General features: G+C 44.2%; 1 long non-coding RNA gene across 1 annotated transcript in view; it reads right to left on the reverse strand.

Annotated features, from left to right (window-relative positions):
- Positions 1-777: 777 nt before the first annotated feature.
- LOC141580334 (uncharacterized) overlaps positions 778-16,621 on the reverse strand; it is a 171,985-nt gene continuing 156,141 nt past the window's right edge. Inside the window, exon 4 of the long non-coding RNA XR_012512564.1 lies at positions 778-2,940. This is a non-coding gene — a long non-coding RNA (uncharacterized LOC141580334). The remainder of the gene's footprint in view (positions 2,941-16,621) is intronic.

A 16,621-nucleotide genomic window follows, 5' to 3' on the forward strand; every position in this document is an offset into this window, starting at 1 on the left:
CGTAAATCCCTTAAACATATTCAAGAATTTTAACAAGCATCCCAGAAAACTATCCTATTACTCTTTGAAGCCCTTAAAGAGTTTTCTTAAAATAGTCACATGCTACTCAGGGTGGGGAGAGGGCCTACGTGATGATGGGAGTTGAAGCTCTGCGGCAGGGCCTCATGTACCTCCTTCCAGAAAGGAATAGCAGCCCCAGAGAATTACAGGGCACATGGAAGGGGTGTGGGGAAATCTTCTAAAAAGAGTAAGGCACAGGACCCATATCCCATCTGTTTTGCATCTGGGGTTAGCAATAGGACACAGAGCTCTTAACTACAGGAAGAGCCTCAAAGATGTTAAGAACAGAGAGTTGTGGAGATGCAGAGCTCTCATCTGCTTTAACTCCTCTATCCAAGCCTTGGTGTGTGTGTGTGTGTGTGTGTGTGTGTGTGTGTGTGTGTGTGTGTTCAGGGGAAATTCCAAGAGGATGAAACTGAGATAACAGGCAAGTCAGAGATAGAAAGTGGCGTGAGCTGATAACCAAATGCTAGCTTCAGTTCAAGGAAATCAGAAAAACGGAAGAATCAAGAAGGCACCAGTAATTTCACTCAAATAAGTTTTTCCTAAGGAAATAATTGAGTATGTTTTCAGAGACATGGTTTTGAGATATTTATCACAGTTTGTCTATAACAGAAAAAAGTAAATACACAAACAAGAAATTTTTTATTTTTTTAGAAAGAGAAAAAGAATAAGAAAAAGAATAAAGAAGAGGAAGAAAGAGAAAGAGGAAGAGGGAGAGAGAATGGGGGCATCGCTTCGTTGCCCAGGCTAGAATGCAGTCCAAATATGGGCATGCCTACAATTGTCCCCAACAATGGAGACACGAAAGAAAATGAGGGAAGAGAGTAACAAACAAGGAGCCAACCAACATTTCGTTTAAACTTCTAAGTTGATATGATGTGGTACTGATAGGAGTGTATATTTTGTGTCAAGTGGAGAGTTCTATAAATGTTAATTACGTTTACTTGTTCCAGATCTGAGTTCAAGTCCTGGATATCGTTGTTAATTTTCTGTCTCATTGATCTGTCTAATATTAATGTTGAAGTCTCCCACTATTATTGTGTGGGAGTCTAAGTCTCTTTATAAGTCTTGTATGTCTGGGTATTCCTGTGTTGGGTGCGTATATATTTAGGACCTTTAACTCTTCTTGTTGTTGCATTGATTCTTTTATCATTATATAATGTCCTTCTTTGCTTCTTTTGATCTTTGTTGCTTTAAATACTATTTTATCAGAGGCAAAAATTGTAACTTCTGCTTTTTATTTATTTATTTTTGCTCTCTGGTTAGTTGGTAAGTCTCTCTCCATCCTTTGAGTCTTTGTGTATCCTTGAATGTGAGATGGGTCTGGATGCAGCATACAGTTTTAGTTTTTTGTCCAAATTGGCTGTCTGTCTTTGAATTGGGGAATTTAGTCAATTTAAATTTAGAATTAATAATGATATATGTGAGTTTAATACTGCCATTTGCCCATTAGTTGATGTAAATTCTTCATTATATTGATGTTCTTTACTTTTTGGTATTTTTTAGAAAGGCTGATACTGTTTGTTCCTTTCTATGTGTAGTGGTTCTTTCAGAAGCTCTTGTAAAGCAGGCCTGGTGGTGATGAATTCTCTGAGTGCTTGCTTGTTCACAAAAAACTTTATTTTTCCTTCACTTATGAAGCTTAGTTTGGCTGGATGTGAAATTCTTGGTTCAAAGTTCTTTTCTTTAAGGATGTTGAATATTGGTCCCCACTCTCTTCTGGCTTGTAGGGTTTCTGCTGAGAGATCTGCTGTAAGTCTGATAGGCTTCCCTTTGTGGGTAACCTGACCTTTCTCTCTGGCTGCCCTTAGTATTTTCTCCTTCATTTCAACTCTGGTGAATCTGACAATTATGTGCCTTGGAGTTGCTCTTCTTGAGGAATATCTTTGTGGTGTTCTCTGTATTACCTGGAGTTGAATATTATCCTGCCTTACTTAGTTGGGAAAATTTTCCTGAATAATGTCCTGAAGCATATTTTCCAGCTTGGATTCATTCTCTTCATCACATTCAGGTACACCTATCAAGCGTAGATTAGGTCTTTTCACATAGTCCCATATTTCTTGGAGACTTTGCTCATTCCTTTTTATCCTTTTTTCTCTAATCTTGTCTTCTAGTTTTATTTCATTAAGTTGGTCTTCGACCTCTGATATCCTTTCTTCTGCTTGATCAATTTGGCTGTTAAAACTTGTGCATACTTCACGTAGTTCTCGTATTGTGTTTTTCAGCTCCATCAATTCACTTATTTTCCTCTCTAAATTTTGTATTCTTGTTGACATTTCGTCAAACCTTTTTTCAAAGTTCTTAGTTTCTTTAGATTGTGTTAGAACAAGTTCTTTTAATTCACAGAAGTTTCTTGTTATCCACGTTTTGAAGCCTGCTTCTGTAATTGGAACACACTCGTTCTCCATCAAGCCTTGTTTCGTTGCTGATGAGGAACTGGGATCCCCTGCTGAGGAAGAGGCGTTCTGATCTTGGGTATTCTCAGCCTTTTTTGACTGTTTTCTTCCCTTCGTTGTAGATTTATCCATCTGTGGTCTTTATAATTACCGTCTTTGTAATTGGGTTTCTGAGTGGACGTCCAACTTATTGATTCTCAGCGCCGAAATCTGAGCAACCCACTGCACCGACTAAATCAGCGGCGTTAAGATTGATGGTGCTTTTCTGACTCTGCACCGAGAACCGACGCTCTGAGGCGCCGGCAAAACCGCCTCGCCGGTCACAAGAGTCGCGCTGGCGACCCGTGGGGCTCCTCCGCTGGGAATCTCCTGGTGCGTGAGCAACAAGAATTCATGTGAAGGTGTGGCGTCCTCTCGTTCTTTGCGTTTTCACTGGGAGCTACATTCCCGAGCTGCTAGTGATCAGCCATCTTGGATCTCTCTGACAAACAAGAAATTTTAAAAAGAGACACTGTTAAGTATGCAACAACAAGGGATTAGTCATAATGGATGCTGTATCCACACAAGAGAATAGCATGAAACTATTTAAAATTACAACACAGAAATGTGTTTATTGCGACGGAAAGGGTCATCATATTCACTTCTACTGTTAGGTGAAAGATGATTCTAAAACAGTCTATGTAGGTTGTATACATTGTGATAGACTTACAGATGTGTTTAGTTCTTTTTTGCTATTTTTAAATGTTCAACCTATTAAAAATACAAAATGCATGCTAGCTATAGAAAGCCACATTCTTTTAAAAGACAGAACACAAAATTCCTATCAAAATCCCAGCAAATTATTTTATAGATATAGGCAAGATTATTCTAAAATTTGGAAACGCAAAACAAAACCCAAGAAACTGGAATTGCTAAAATAAAATGGGAAAAATCACTCTCCCTCATTTCAAGACTACTTTTATAGCTACAGCAATCAAGACTGGTTTTTGCAGACAGACACATACATAGATCAATGAAATAGAAGCAGGAACCCCCAAATGGGACTCACACAAATATGTCCAACTGACTTTTGCCAAAAGTGCAGTCACAGATCAATAGAGAGAAGATAGTCTTTTCAATAAATGATGTTGGAACAATTGAAAATCTATGAATAAAAGAACCCTTGACCCAAATCTCACTCTTTATATGTAAATTAACTAAAAATGGCTCATAAACCTAAATGTAAAATGAAACACTATAAAACTTTTAGAAAAAAAATAGGATAAAATCTTTAGGAACTAGACTAGACAGAGTTTTTCAACTTGACCTCAAAAGTACGATCCATAAAAGGAAAAACTGATAAATTGGACTTTATCAAAATTAAAAACTTTTGCTCTGAAAAAGACCCTGTTAGGAGGATTAGAAAGCAAGCTATAGAGCAGGAGAAAATATCTGCAAACCACCTATCTGACAAAAGACTAGAATTTAGACTGTGTGTGTGTGTGTGTGTGTGTGTGTGTGTGTATGCATATATATTTTAATTGGAGTGTTAGAGTTTTTTTTTTACTATCACACACACATATATATGTATCTTTCATTTGCTATTATACACACACACACACATATATATATATATATATAGCTTATATATAGCCTATATATATAGCCTATATAAGCTTATATATAGCCTATTACACATACATAAGCTATATAGGCTATATATGTGTATGTAATAGTAAAAAAAAAAAGTCCAATCAAAAAATATACAAAAGACAAGAAGAGCCATCTCTCCAAAGAGGATATACAGATGACCAATGCACACATGAAAAGATGTACAACATCTTTAGCCATTGGGGAAATGCAAATTAAAATTACAAAGAGATGATCACTACAGACCTGTCAGAAAGGCTAAAATTAAAAATAGTGACACCAAATGCTGGTGAGGATCTATAGAAACTGGATCACTCATACATTGCTGGTGAAAATATAAAATAGTACAATCACTCTGGAAAACAGTTTCTTAAAAAAAACCAAACATGCAACTACCAGAGAACCCAGCAATTGCACTTCTGGACATTTATTCTGGAGAAATGAAGATGTTCACACCAAAATCTGTACATCAATATTTATAGCAACTTTATTCATAATAGCCAAAAACTGGAGGTAACCCAGATGTCCTTCAGTGGGTGAAAGGCTAAACAGACTGTGGTACATGTGCACCATGGAGTACTACTGAGCAATGAAAAGGAACACACCACTGACACGTGCAGCAACCTGGACGGAGCTCCAGAGCATTACAACTGCATGTGAACCTACGATGATCTCAAAAGCTTAATTAAATTAAAAAGGACACAGCATGAGACTGTCCCCAGAAAACTGGCAGACATGGCCCTGCTGCTACACTTCTGGGGCTTCATCAGATGCCTCCAATTCCAAAGAGGACCCAGATGGGTTGAGGCAGTCATCATGAATTGTTTACTCCAGGTAGCACCTGAGTAAGCAAGTCAGGGCCATGGGGTGGTGTTGGCGGGCAGTCCCCAAATTGCTCATCAGTCCTCTCTGAGCCCTTGAGGGCACTCCCTCCCTTACTTTGTCAGTAGTCATCAAGCCATGGGGATGGGAAGAGGGGAGCCTGAACTGCATGCAGGGCTCTCCTCGAGCCAGCACACAGCTGCTGGGCAGTGTGCAGTCAGGTGCCGCTGGCCTGGCAGGGCCAGACTCGGGCTACAGTCTTCAGTGCAGGGCACACCTGGATCGGTACCACAACAGTCACACTGTCTCTTCACAGGGAGATCTTCAAGTCAGCCAGTGTCCATCAGCAAACAGCCAGTGAGTAGGCACGGCTTGTCAGGCTGTCCCTCCTGGCACTAATGGCGTGTTTAGCTAAGAGGCTTTAGCAAGAGTAGCTTGCTAAACCCACAGAAGGGTTTTTTTTTGCAAACCCTAGCATTCCTTCTAGTAACCAAAAGGTAAACATAACATGATTTGTCACTTTGCAAGGTCCAAGAAATGCTATTTTGATCTGTTAACTGCCTCTGATGAGGACACAGCTATCTGAGATGTAAACATGCCATCAGATGGAGAAGTCTGAAAGTTTGGAGGGAGCATGGCATTTAGAATAGCTACTGATTTACCTAGAGCTACAGCTAACACCTCCCACTGCTGTATGCCAACACAGGAGCCCACGAGGGAAAACAGTAATGACTGTAGAGGCAGAGGAGGAGTACAACCTAAACAGGTAACCTGTGGAAGGAGAGGGAGGCTATTTGAGGGATGCGGGTTAGGAATCCTTTTATTCTAAACAGCACTAATGCTGAACCTAGAATAAAATCTGTCCCTTCAGCCTCCTTTCTGGTCCTGAAACTCGCAGAGCTGTTTCCCAGCTCGGGAACTTTGCACGTGCTATTTTCCCTGCCTGAGTGCTTTGCCACAAATCTGCAGTTCCTCAGAAGAGCCATTCCTGTTGTAGGAAGTAGAAAAATCTCACTTCAAAGTTCCCTTTCTTGTTAAAGAATAATAATAATAATAATAATAATAATAATAATAAATGTTAGAAATAATAACCTCTTTTAAAGACTAACTCTCTTCAAAGCCCTCTTGCTTTTTGCCAGTGACTCTTTGTTAAGCCCTATCCTATGTAACTGTTAGATATAAAGAAATAAGTACATTCTATATCCTTGTGCTTTAACCAAGATATTTACGTCATTATTTTTCTAAGTCCTTTCGCAAGCAAATTCCTGTCTCCTTTCTTATTTAGACTTCCTCTTTTTCTTTTGTTCTCCATTGCTTTTACCTGTTTAGAAAAGTTTTAAAGAGATTGAGAGACACGTCCCTGCTGGTTTTAAAGATGGAGGAAGGGACTAGGAGCCAAAGAATGCCGGGAGCTTTTAAAAGCCAGAAAAGGAGGAACAATAACAAAGTTTGTGGCTCAGTGGGAACACCGAAATTGATGGAAGCTTCTTTTGATTATAGCATACATTTATGACATCCACCATCAGCAAGATTTCTACAACAGAAATGCTTTGACTGTCCTATCACTGTTTGTTGGCAGTTTGGGGGACACATAACCTCTTCATTTTCACAAGTCTGCAGGAACTGTTCCTCAGGAGCTGCAGTTCTTAACTTCACCTGAGGAGCCTCATCTACCTCTGACCTTCTTTCTTCTTTCGATTATGAAATTCTGGGTTTTGTTCAGGGGCAAGAATCAAAATCAACAATCAAAACTTGATTGTTAGCCAATCAAGTTTTAGCTTAGATTGTGAGATCTGGCTCCAACCAACAGATGTCAGACACAGCAGTAAAGACCACCCCAAGTGCATAGAGGATAAATATGTTTTCCTTTGTTTGCTGTACTCTCATAGCAAGATAACTAACAGGAGCACCCTTTCTGCAGAAAGTAAAATTGCCTTGCTGAGAGATCTTTTGTCTCAGTGCTGATTTTTCTTTGTGGCACCGAGCATCTGTTTCTGACACGTGACCACTCCCCACTCCAGTCACAATCTCTGCCACACCTCCTAGATTATCTCCTTCCTATCACTTGTCTTCAGGAAGTATTTTGCTTGTTGACTAATTTATTATCCCTGTTGAGATAGACGTTTCACAAAGACAGAAAGCTTGTCTGTCTTATTCCCTCAGTTAACCCCATTATGTGACACAGAAAGCTTTAATAAGTACCTGTTGAAAGAATGAGTAGCAGAAGCTGTCTCTATTCCTGTAGCAGTCTCTGTTCTTGCCCAGGAGAGGTATGGTCATCTTGAAGGTCCCGAGAGGGACCTTTTACTGCTTATGGAAGACTCAAAAGAGCAAAATGCCTTTTCCTTTTAGGAAATCCCTTTGGCAGGAGCTCCTGTGATAAGGCTGACCAGGCAGGCCAGTAGCCAAAGCTGGGATGGACCCTGGACTGTGTTCCTCACACACTCAAGTCTGTGCTGTTTCTTCACCTCTGTCCACTACACGGGGCACCAGTCACTGCCTTCTTTCCAGTTTCTGCCCTGGGCTCTCTGGTTATGTGACTGCACCAGCCTGTTCCAAGGACAGAGCTGTTGGCCAGCTTTAAACCCTCTCTAGTTTCAGATGCGATTCATTGAAATCATCTCCCAGTGAGGACAACAGAATGCTGGTCATAGGTCAGGAGACCAAGGTAATAGCCTGTCTGGGCCAATGACTCACCCTGTGACCTTAGGCAAGGTCTCTGGGCCCCAACTTCTGCCAGACACGGGCTTCTCAGTTCCCATGTAAGCTAGGCACACACTGTCCTGTCCAGGGTTCCTGTGGGGTGGAGAAAGGCTCGCTTTTCTACCCAAAGATGCACTTGGGCCCAGCAGCCCATCTTGGGAGATTTAGACCAAATTCCACCCTGCAGAAAGGCCCTTGCTTAAGGAGCTGGGTGGCACAGGGGCTCACTCATACCTAAGGAAGCTCCAAGGGGTTGTGGGATGGGATGAGGCAGTCAGCCTCTGACATTTAAGAGCCATTAGACTTTGGACAAGCCACTTCACCATCTTGAGCTTCAGTTTCCTCATCTGTAACTGAGGACAATAACAGTGACAACTAATGGGATTAAACAAAATAATGATGCAAAAATAATATTTAGAGTGCCTGGCACAGGGAAAATGCTCAATAAATGGCAGCTCTTAGAAAGACGATCATGATGATACTGGTGATGGTGGTGACACGATGGAGCACAAATTGAATTCCCATTAAAAAACACCATTGAAAGGAACAATCTCTGGTTGTGCTGTTGAAAAGACAAAACAGTGTGTGCAAGGGATCTGGACTTGAGCCTCCTTAGGAAAAAAAAAAAAAAGGACATGTATTTAAATAAGTAGAGAAGAGCTCCAGTCTTGGATCAGCAATGTATCTTTCCCAAGAAGCTTTTTAAGACCAGGTATTTCTAGAGCTCAAAAACATTGAGAAAGTATAGAAATCACCTAGATGTCTGTTTCCCAGCTAATTTGGGCTCTTTCAGGAAATTATGTAATAGTCATCTAGGGGGATGGTAAGTAAATTCCAGAAGCTCCACTTGATGAAATTGAGTGAGCCATTAAAAATGATGCCTATGAAGACTGCAGGGCAAGGGTTAAGATGTAAGGGAGAAACAGAATGCAAAACTGTGTTATGATTATAGTTGTTTAGAAACATGTCTGCTTACAGTCAGGCTCTGGAAGGGAAGATTAAAAACAGCTGATTTGCTTGAGTGATGGGATAAGGAGTGATTAAAGCAACATTTCTGTTATGGTTTTACAGTGTGGTTTGTGTCTTTTTTTTTTTTTTTTTTTTTTTTAAGTGGGAAAAGAGGACTGCAGTTGTCACACTATGGTTTGTGCCCTTTTTAAATAAAAAAGATTGCAGGGGAAGGGGAATACATACACCTCAGACATCCCTAGAGCTGTCCCCCTCCACATTGTCACATTCTGTGTGTGTGTGTGTGTGTGTGTGTGAGAGAGAGAGAGAGAGAGAGAGAGAGAGAGAGACAGAGAGACAGAGAGAGAGAGAGAGAGACTCTCCCACTTGATACCATTCCGAATGGCTTCAGCTCCCATTGAACGGGGATTTTTACAAATTTCTAGTAGCTGAAAGAATAGTGAATTCATTAGTCAACAAAAACCCATTGTTGAGCTTTGTCATCAAGGTTATCTGTGCATTGGGAAATTAAAGAGACTTAAGAGCAAATACAGAGTCTGGGGCACCAGACCATGGAATTGAGCTTGCTAGAAGCCTCATGCATCAGGAAGCCTTGAGCCATCAGGTAGCTGCCCACAGGAGCTGGTTATTTCCTCAATAGGAAGATATCTAGCCACATAGACCTCTCCAAAGAGGGGCAGGGACTCTGTAGTGAGCAAAAGTCATATAGGAACATCAAGCCATGTGGTTTGGCCCTATCTGGGGGTGACCCCCTCATAAGCAGCCAGGGTAGAGATCTTCATTCCCTCTTGATGGCCTACAAACTCTGCCTGGGAAAAGCTAAATGAGGTGAAAAGCCTGAGCCCATCACAGCTGAGCTGAGGTCAACCTGGCCAGACAGCAGGGACAGGGAGGACAAGGCTGGCATTCCAGAGCACCCTGTAAGATCCCCTGACTGTCCGGACAATGATGGGTTCATTACTGCTGTTGTTTCAAGCATGGGACCTCACTACAGTCCTGACACTGTTCTGAAAGGTTTACATGTGTTATTCAGTTCAACCCTCATAATACTGTAAAGAAAGCACCATTAGTAATTCCCTTTCACCAGCGAGGAAATAGTGTCTCCGAAGAAATTAGCAACTTGCCTAAGATCCAAGACCACACATGCTTGCAGATGACAGAATGAGATTCAATTCCACACCATGTCCTGCCTTTTGACCATAATAAAAAACGTAAATATGTGGCAAGGTGTCCGGAAAGACAAAGAAAATAAAAATTGCTGGCAAATGCCTTTTGCTTTAAACACACACATCCATAGGTCCCTCAGCCAGTCAGGTTACACAATCAAACTGTCTAGAAGTTTGCTCAAAGTGCTGCTAGTAGTGTAAGAAGCTTTGGGTAGGTAGTATGGAACCTCAGATGGTTGAATCATCAGAGAGACAGACATCCAAATGGCCTGTCGAAGCGCTGCTTTCAAATAGAGCAAGCACAAGTAAATGTTAGAGATTTCAAAGAAAGAAAAGAACGGATTCCCGAACCATAACTGCTCAGCATGTTTCTACATAGATTCAGAAGACATTTCATTTAAAATTTTTTCTGTTCTGGGCCTTCTGAAATTGTTGACAACAATGGCAAAAACCGCAGTATACAATTTCACAACAAAGTGGAGTCCAGAGAGCCCTTTAGACTAAACTCTCAGGGCTGCTGTGGAGCAGTCTTGGGGAAGCCAAGAGGGGCCCCCAGGCCCCACGTACCTGGGCTCAGTGCCCTCCCTGCTGGTCATTTCTGGTTTTCAGCAACATGATTGTCACCAAAGAACATCTTAAAATAATCAGAGAAGAATTCCAGGGCATCACAACCCCATCCTCCTTGGGCTGTGGCCAGGTTCATCTTCCCAGAGCTCTGGCACCCTCCCAGCCACTGAGCAGGGCTGTCAGCAGCCTGCTGTGGACACACAGTTCTTCTTTGCTGCCCTCTCCCTCCCCCTGATCTGTACCCCTTGAGAAGTCTCCTCCTCCTGCAGGAACTGTCCCCCGCTAGCCCTCTCAGCTCTTACAGTTGCTTCTGGAGAGCAGGAATCTATTTAAATTATGCAGTGCTCAGACTATCTAGCTGGTAGCTTTTACATAGCTTCAGCTGTGGAATCCTTTGAAAATCAATCTTATGTAGGTCCAAAGTATAATCAGACACAAGTGGAACAACTCCAGTTAAAAAGTGAATGGGAGGCCAGGTGCGGTGGTTCACACCTGTAATCTCAGTACTTTGGAAGGCCAAGGCAGGCAGATCACTTGAGTCCATGAGTTCGAGACCAGCCTGGCCAACATGGTGAAATCCTGTCTCTATGGAAAATATAAAAATTAGCCAGGTGTGGGGGTACACTCCTGTAGTTCTAGCTACTCCAGAGGCCAAGGCAGGAGAATTGCTTGAACCCAGGAGGCTGAGGTTGCAGTGAGCCGAAATCACACCACTGCACTCCAGTCTGGGTGACAGAATGAGATTCCACTTCAAAAATAAATAAATAAAGGAATAGGAGCTCAGAGCTCTCTAGTCAGGTCTCCCTCTGCTACCTACGCTAAGAGCACCCCATCGTTTAAGTATTGTCTGTGCTCTTGATATACTCAGGAATGCTAGGATTTCACAGGTCAGTGTCAGAGGGAGGGCCAGAATCCAGGGTTACAAGGTCTAGCCAGAGACTTCCACCACATCCACCCTCCTCCACCAGCAGGAGAACTCCAAAGTGCCTGCTTTTCCCTTACTTTCACCACCCTGCTCCACTCTCCAGTTTTGTTCAGTGGTTCCCAGGCCTGGCTTATGTTCCTCTTTTCCCTTCTGTTTCCACCCTGGTACCTCTGTGCAATGGATTGGAGGAGATGATCATGTGACCAGGATCCACCATGATTTTGCCACAGAAGCAGTTGATTTGCTTGAGTGATGGGATTAGAAGTGATTAAAGCAACATTTCTGTATTGGGTGCAAATTCAGCCCACTACATTACACACAAAGATCTCAGCATCTGCTCTGGGGTGGACTGGCCCTGGCACAAGACAGCCTGCAGTGACACTTGCAAGCAGGGCACAGATGTGGCCTTGGCGATTTCTCACACTCTGCTCATGGGTTGACAGGGCAGAGGAGTAGGCAAGGTGCTCTCTGTGAATGCAGGAAGCAGAAAGAGGACTGGCAGGCAGGACCTGCAGGAGACTAGTTTCTTGCCAGAGCTGGCGACCTGTGAATGGACCTGGCTGCCCTGGAGAAGAGCAGGTAGTGATCTCCCTAATGCTAGTGACATCTGCCCAAAGCTGGACAGCTACTGATCAGGGATATGCTAGAGGACACACTTTCTCAAGGAGAGTGAGATTAGCCCCAACAGGACAAAATGTCATGCTTGGGGGCTGCAAAAAATCTTAGCTATTATAATGGTTATGCCTTCCAAAGGACCATAGTACATAAACAGGTATACAGTGTGTTTGTAGTATTATAATTTCATGGGAAGGAGTGATTAGGGGAAACATTTCTAAATAGTCTCCTTCAGGAGCTATTAAAAAAAAAAGGCTGAGAGACACTGCTATGGAGGGAGGGCTATGCTGGCAGGAGCTTGGGATAAATGGTCTCAAAGGCCATCCTTCTAAGTCCAGAGCTTTCCACAACCCAGATCCTATGTTTGTAATTTAAGACTTCAGACACACTGCCTTGCCCTTAATTGATCTTTTACATAGATAGAATCAGGGACTGCCTTTTTATTAGGAAGACTCCTTGTTGGACAAGAGTCCCTTCTTTACCTGATACTGGCTGACAGATGCCTGAAACCTCTTGAAGAGGAAACAAGGCCAGGTGTCTACTAAGGGAGGTGGAGAAGAGGTAAACTTGTTCACCCTAAGGTGCAAGAAGTGATCCCCAGTGAGAGCAGAGCATGTCTGGTCCCTCTGAGGAGGTTTATCTGCCCCAGTCTCTGGGGAAGCCAAGAGATTCCCAGGGAGCTTAGGTCAGCAATAGGCTCACCTTCTTCTTGAAACGCAGATTGCCATGCACCTGCTGGCCCATATAAATGTGTTGATTAAAAAAAAAAACAACAACTTTCTAAGCCAATGCAGCAGCCACATGCCCAGTGAAGCAGGTGGTGGAGTGGAGCAGTTCTCTTCCAGTTTTCTCAGAAATTGTGCTAAGTGTTGCTTCTCTCCCCTGATGGAGATCCTGCTGGCTGTCCCAGACCAGGTAAGCATGAGGTTCACTTTTTCCTGTAGGAAGCAGCGTCCATCTTGAGGAAAGGAGGATGGTTCAGCCAAAATGCTTTGTCAACAGTGAGAATTTTTCACGAGGTAGGAACACACCACCAGGTGACAAGGGGTCCAAGCTACAGGCATCACAAAGCCTTGAAAAGCAAACCCTTGGAAACTGTACTTCTGGATAACTGGCAGTTATTACTGCTAGGAATAAAAGAACCAAATCTCACAGGAACCTACTTGTTCCAAGTAAAAGCCAGAAAATACAAAGTGGAGCCCCGCAGCCCAGAGAAACAGGATTACATCACAGCATGGGCATGTCAAGCGGATTTTAGCCTCCGAAAGCCACACCTTGGTCAAGACAGGTCTTCAGCTTTATAATACAGGAAACGGCTTTAATGAGGCACTGCTTCCTAATTATAGGAACAAGTGGTTCCAAGAGAGAAAAGGCAGTGTTACCCAAGTTGAAGGTTTTCTTTCAGGAGGAATTAGCATACAGCTGACGGATTAGTAATTTAAGAAATTTGTTTTCTCCTACAAATGGCCTTTGGCATGCCAATATTCTAGGGCCCAAACATTCCACCCATTTCCTGGGGCTCTGGAGAGAGTCCTGTGAAGTGAAGTCACCTCTGGCCAGTCACAGCCTCCCAACCCCCTCCTGGGCAGCAGTCCACCCAGCAGCTACAAGTGTCTGTAACAGCCCACAAAGGGACAATGGCTCAGGCCATGCTGGGAGAGGGGTGGGGTGGGAAAGGCCACTAAAGTCAATAGGAGCCATCCTAAGGCACACCCACTATGTCATCAGGCTTGCTGGGGAGAGCTGTACCACCCTGACTAGGGCTGGGGCCACTGGGTCAAACGCCAGAAACCTGAATCAAGTCCCCACTCACTTCATCCCCTCCCATAATGACTCACACAGCTCATGCAAAGAAGACACAGAAATGTGCCCATTCTGCACCAGAAACCCCAGCCTAGACAAGGAATGCATTGTAAATATCGAATCAGCAACCAAATTCGATCCCTTGCACCTCTGCTGGTTTTTTCTAAGCGGCCCATTGGCCTCACTATCTCTGCCCCAGTTCAGCGCTCACCTCCTCATGTTTGCCCTGCTGCAATAGCCTCCTTGGGACCTCCAGGCCTCCTGTCTCCTGCCTTTCCAATGGAGCCCCCCAAAATGCTTACTTGAACCATGGGAGAGATTCTTTCCTCCCTTCCAGGGACTCCCCTTTGTTACAGGGTAAAGCCCAGACTCACCAGTCCACCCTCAGCATCCTTTCTCCACATCATTGCTCAGAGAGCCCAGGCCAGAGACCAGGGCACTGAACAGAATGGTCTGTGTGTCACCTTTGCATAGCTCTTCTTACTGCTCTGCACAGGACCACAGGGCTCTTCTACTCACCAGTGTGGGACTTTGGGCAAGTACTTGGCCATTTTGGGCCTCCTTTGCTCCATCTGTGGAGTGGGATAATAATGGCCTTTCTATCTCCCAGGATCAGGCTAGAGGTCAAATGATGTAATGTCTGTAATGTTTAGAGGAGTGGCTGGAATAGGAAATGCTCAGTATTAAGTAGCACTAACATTATGAACTTTGTCCACCTGATTTTCACAACCAGGGCACCTAAGTCAAAGTGTGGGTCAAAGTGCAAGGGAAGGTGATACACCCTGAACCCCATCCTCTCCAAACTGCCCATACCCTGAGCGGTCCCACCAGTATTGTCTTCCATTGCAAGCCAGATACGGTGGGTGGAGCTTCCAGTGGGCACCACACAGAATGGATTGCAGGACATCACTGGAGGATGGGCTGGGACTGTGGAACAGGGCAGAGAGGGCACTGCATGGGAAGAGACATCTGGAGCACATCTTTTCCAAGGCGAGGGCTGGGGCTGGAGGAATTTGTGGACCAGCAAAGCCCTCATCTGCTTCTGTCTTTACAGTGGATCCCCAGGAGGCTAGGTGCATTCCTGTGGTCCAGGGTTTCCGCACTCAGACCTCCCTGCCTTTCCTTTACACTGCCCACCCGATGGCCTCCCCTCTGGGGCGTGCGAACCCCTCAGCCAATGTGTCTCTCTGCACTCTGGCCATACCTAACCAGCTCCAGGTGGATAGCTGGAGCCCAGTGGCCCCAGAGAATGGTGGAGGCAGGACGGGCAGGGGTAGATGGTTCTAACTTTATAAGCCTCAGAACCCGGAAACCATTATCAATAAGCCCTGCCTTGCATCTCACCCGCACTCCTGCTCCAGCCTTTGTGGCTGCTTCCTCTTTCTCGCAGGGTATGAGAAGCAGGTGTTCCCATCTCCTGGAATAGCTCCCTGCATGGTTTCCCACCACAACCAACTCAATGGAGGCTCCTTGAGGGGATGATGTCCTGGGGACAAAGGGCCTGCAGCCAATGCAGAAGGGAGGTTCCCAGTGAGGCTGTGCAACGTGCATGGGATTCTCTGCCCTGCCAGAGCAGGAGGGTCATTCCACACAAACTCAAGTCTTGCTTTAGAATTTGAAACCAGTTTTATGTGGTATGATGGGGGAGGGAGGAACGCTCAAATCTGTCTGCTACAGAGCTCCAAAAAGCCTCCCCACCATAAGAACTAACTTCAGTCACTTGGAGATGCAAAGTGGGAAGCCTGGGGTTGGAGCATCAGTCCTGCCACTTAAGCTATACGAAGCCATTCTTGACCTATTTGAGCCTTAGTTTCTTCATGTGCAAAATATATAATGTCTCCTCTCCTGTCTCTTTCGGGGGTTCTATTTATTTATTTGTTCAGCTACTAATTAAACAATTTTCCAATGCCAAACCTCAGCAGGGGTGCTGGGAGACTTCAGAAAGGCCCCTGGTGCCGCCGAGAACTCAGTCTAGCTGCTTTGATAACCACACAAGTTCATAGTCATGAAAAAGTTCTGTAAAAGTATGAAATACCAAACTACCAGCATCATTAACATGAAATGCCTAGCATTGAAAGCCACTATACTGCTGAAAAGAGTAAACTATACATGAGGGGAGTGCTTCTCTGAATTTAATGTGCATTTGAATCTCCTGAGGATCTTGTTAAAATGCAGGTTGCTATTCAGAAGGTCTGGGCTGGGCCTGAGATTCCGCATTTCCAATGAGCTCTCAGGTGATGGCGCTGCTACTGGCCTGGGGAACTCATATTGCAGAGTAAGTTCTTAGGTTAATGCTGAGCAATCACTCTTCATTCAACCCAAAATGTAAGTTGGTTTATCAGATCAGCTGATTGCAGAATTTGGCAGAAGGGGAACATAGGATGGTTAAGTTTGGGTTTGGGGTGCCTGAGACTGGGCAAGTTCTGGCATATAGGGCCTCCCTGAAAGGTGGCTACGGAGGATGGTCCGTACGTGCATAGCCGCTTTGCAGAGTGAGACACAGGCATTTGAGGGAAATGGATTCTGAAGAAGGGAACAGGTAAACACACTTCATGTCCTCCTCAGTCAGGTCTGGGATGCTTTGTGGAAAGGCAGGTTGCCCCAAGTACAAGGGGCAGATGTGGTCTGAGCACAAAGCTTGAGTACTTCACTTACAGTACTCTCTTCTCCCCACAAGCATTCAAGGGGAGGAAGCTGATCTTTCGGTGAGCCTCAGTTGAGACTGGATTGAAGGAATAACCAGGCATACGCCAGAAGTATCCTCATGATGAGGTATCAACTCATGGAGCCTGAGGCAGGGAGCATATTTGGGTCTCAGGGGAAGCCAGCTGGGGACTGATCTCTTCCTCAGACCCTCTCTCTTGTCTCTTGTATTTGTTTCTGTCTGTGTATTCTCCAAAGTTTCTACCGTAAGGCTGCAGAAAGGGCCCAAGGAAGTCACCAGAAAGAGGGAGTTAATAAGT

This window comes from Saimiri boliviensis, chromosome 1 (assembly GCF_048565385.1).
Source record: "Saimiri boliviensis isolate mSaiBol1 chromosome 1, mSaiBol1.pri, whole genome shotgun sequence".
Classification (NCBI taxonomy): domain Eukaryota; kingdom Metazoa; phylum Chordata; class Mammalia; order Primates; family Cebidae; genus Saimiri; species Saimiri boliviensis.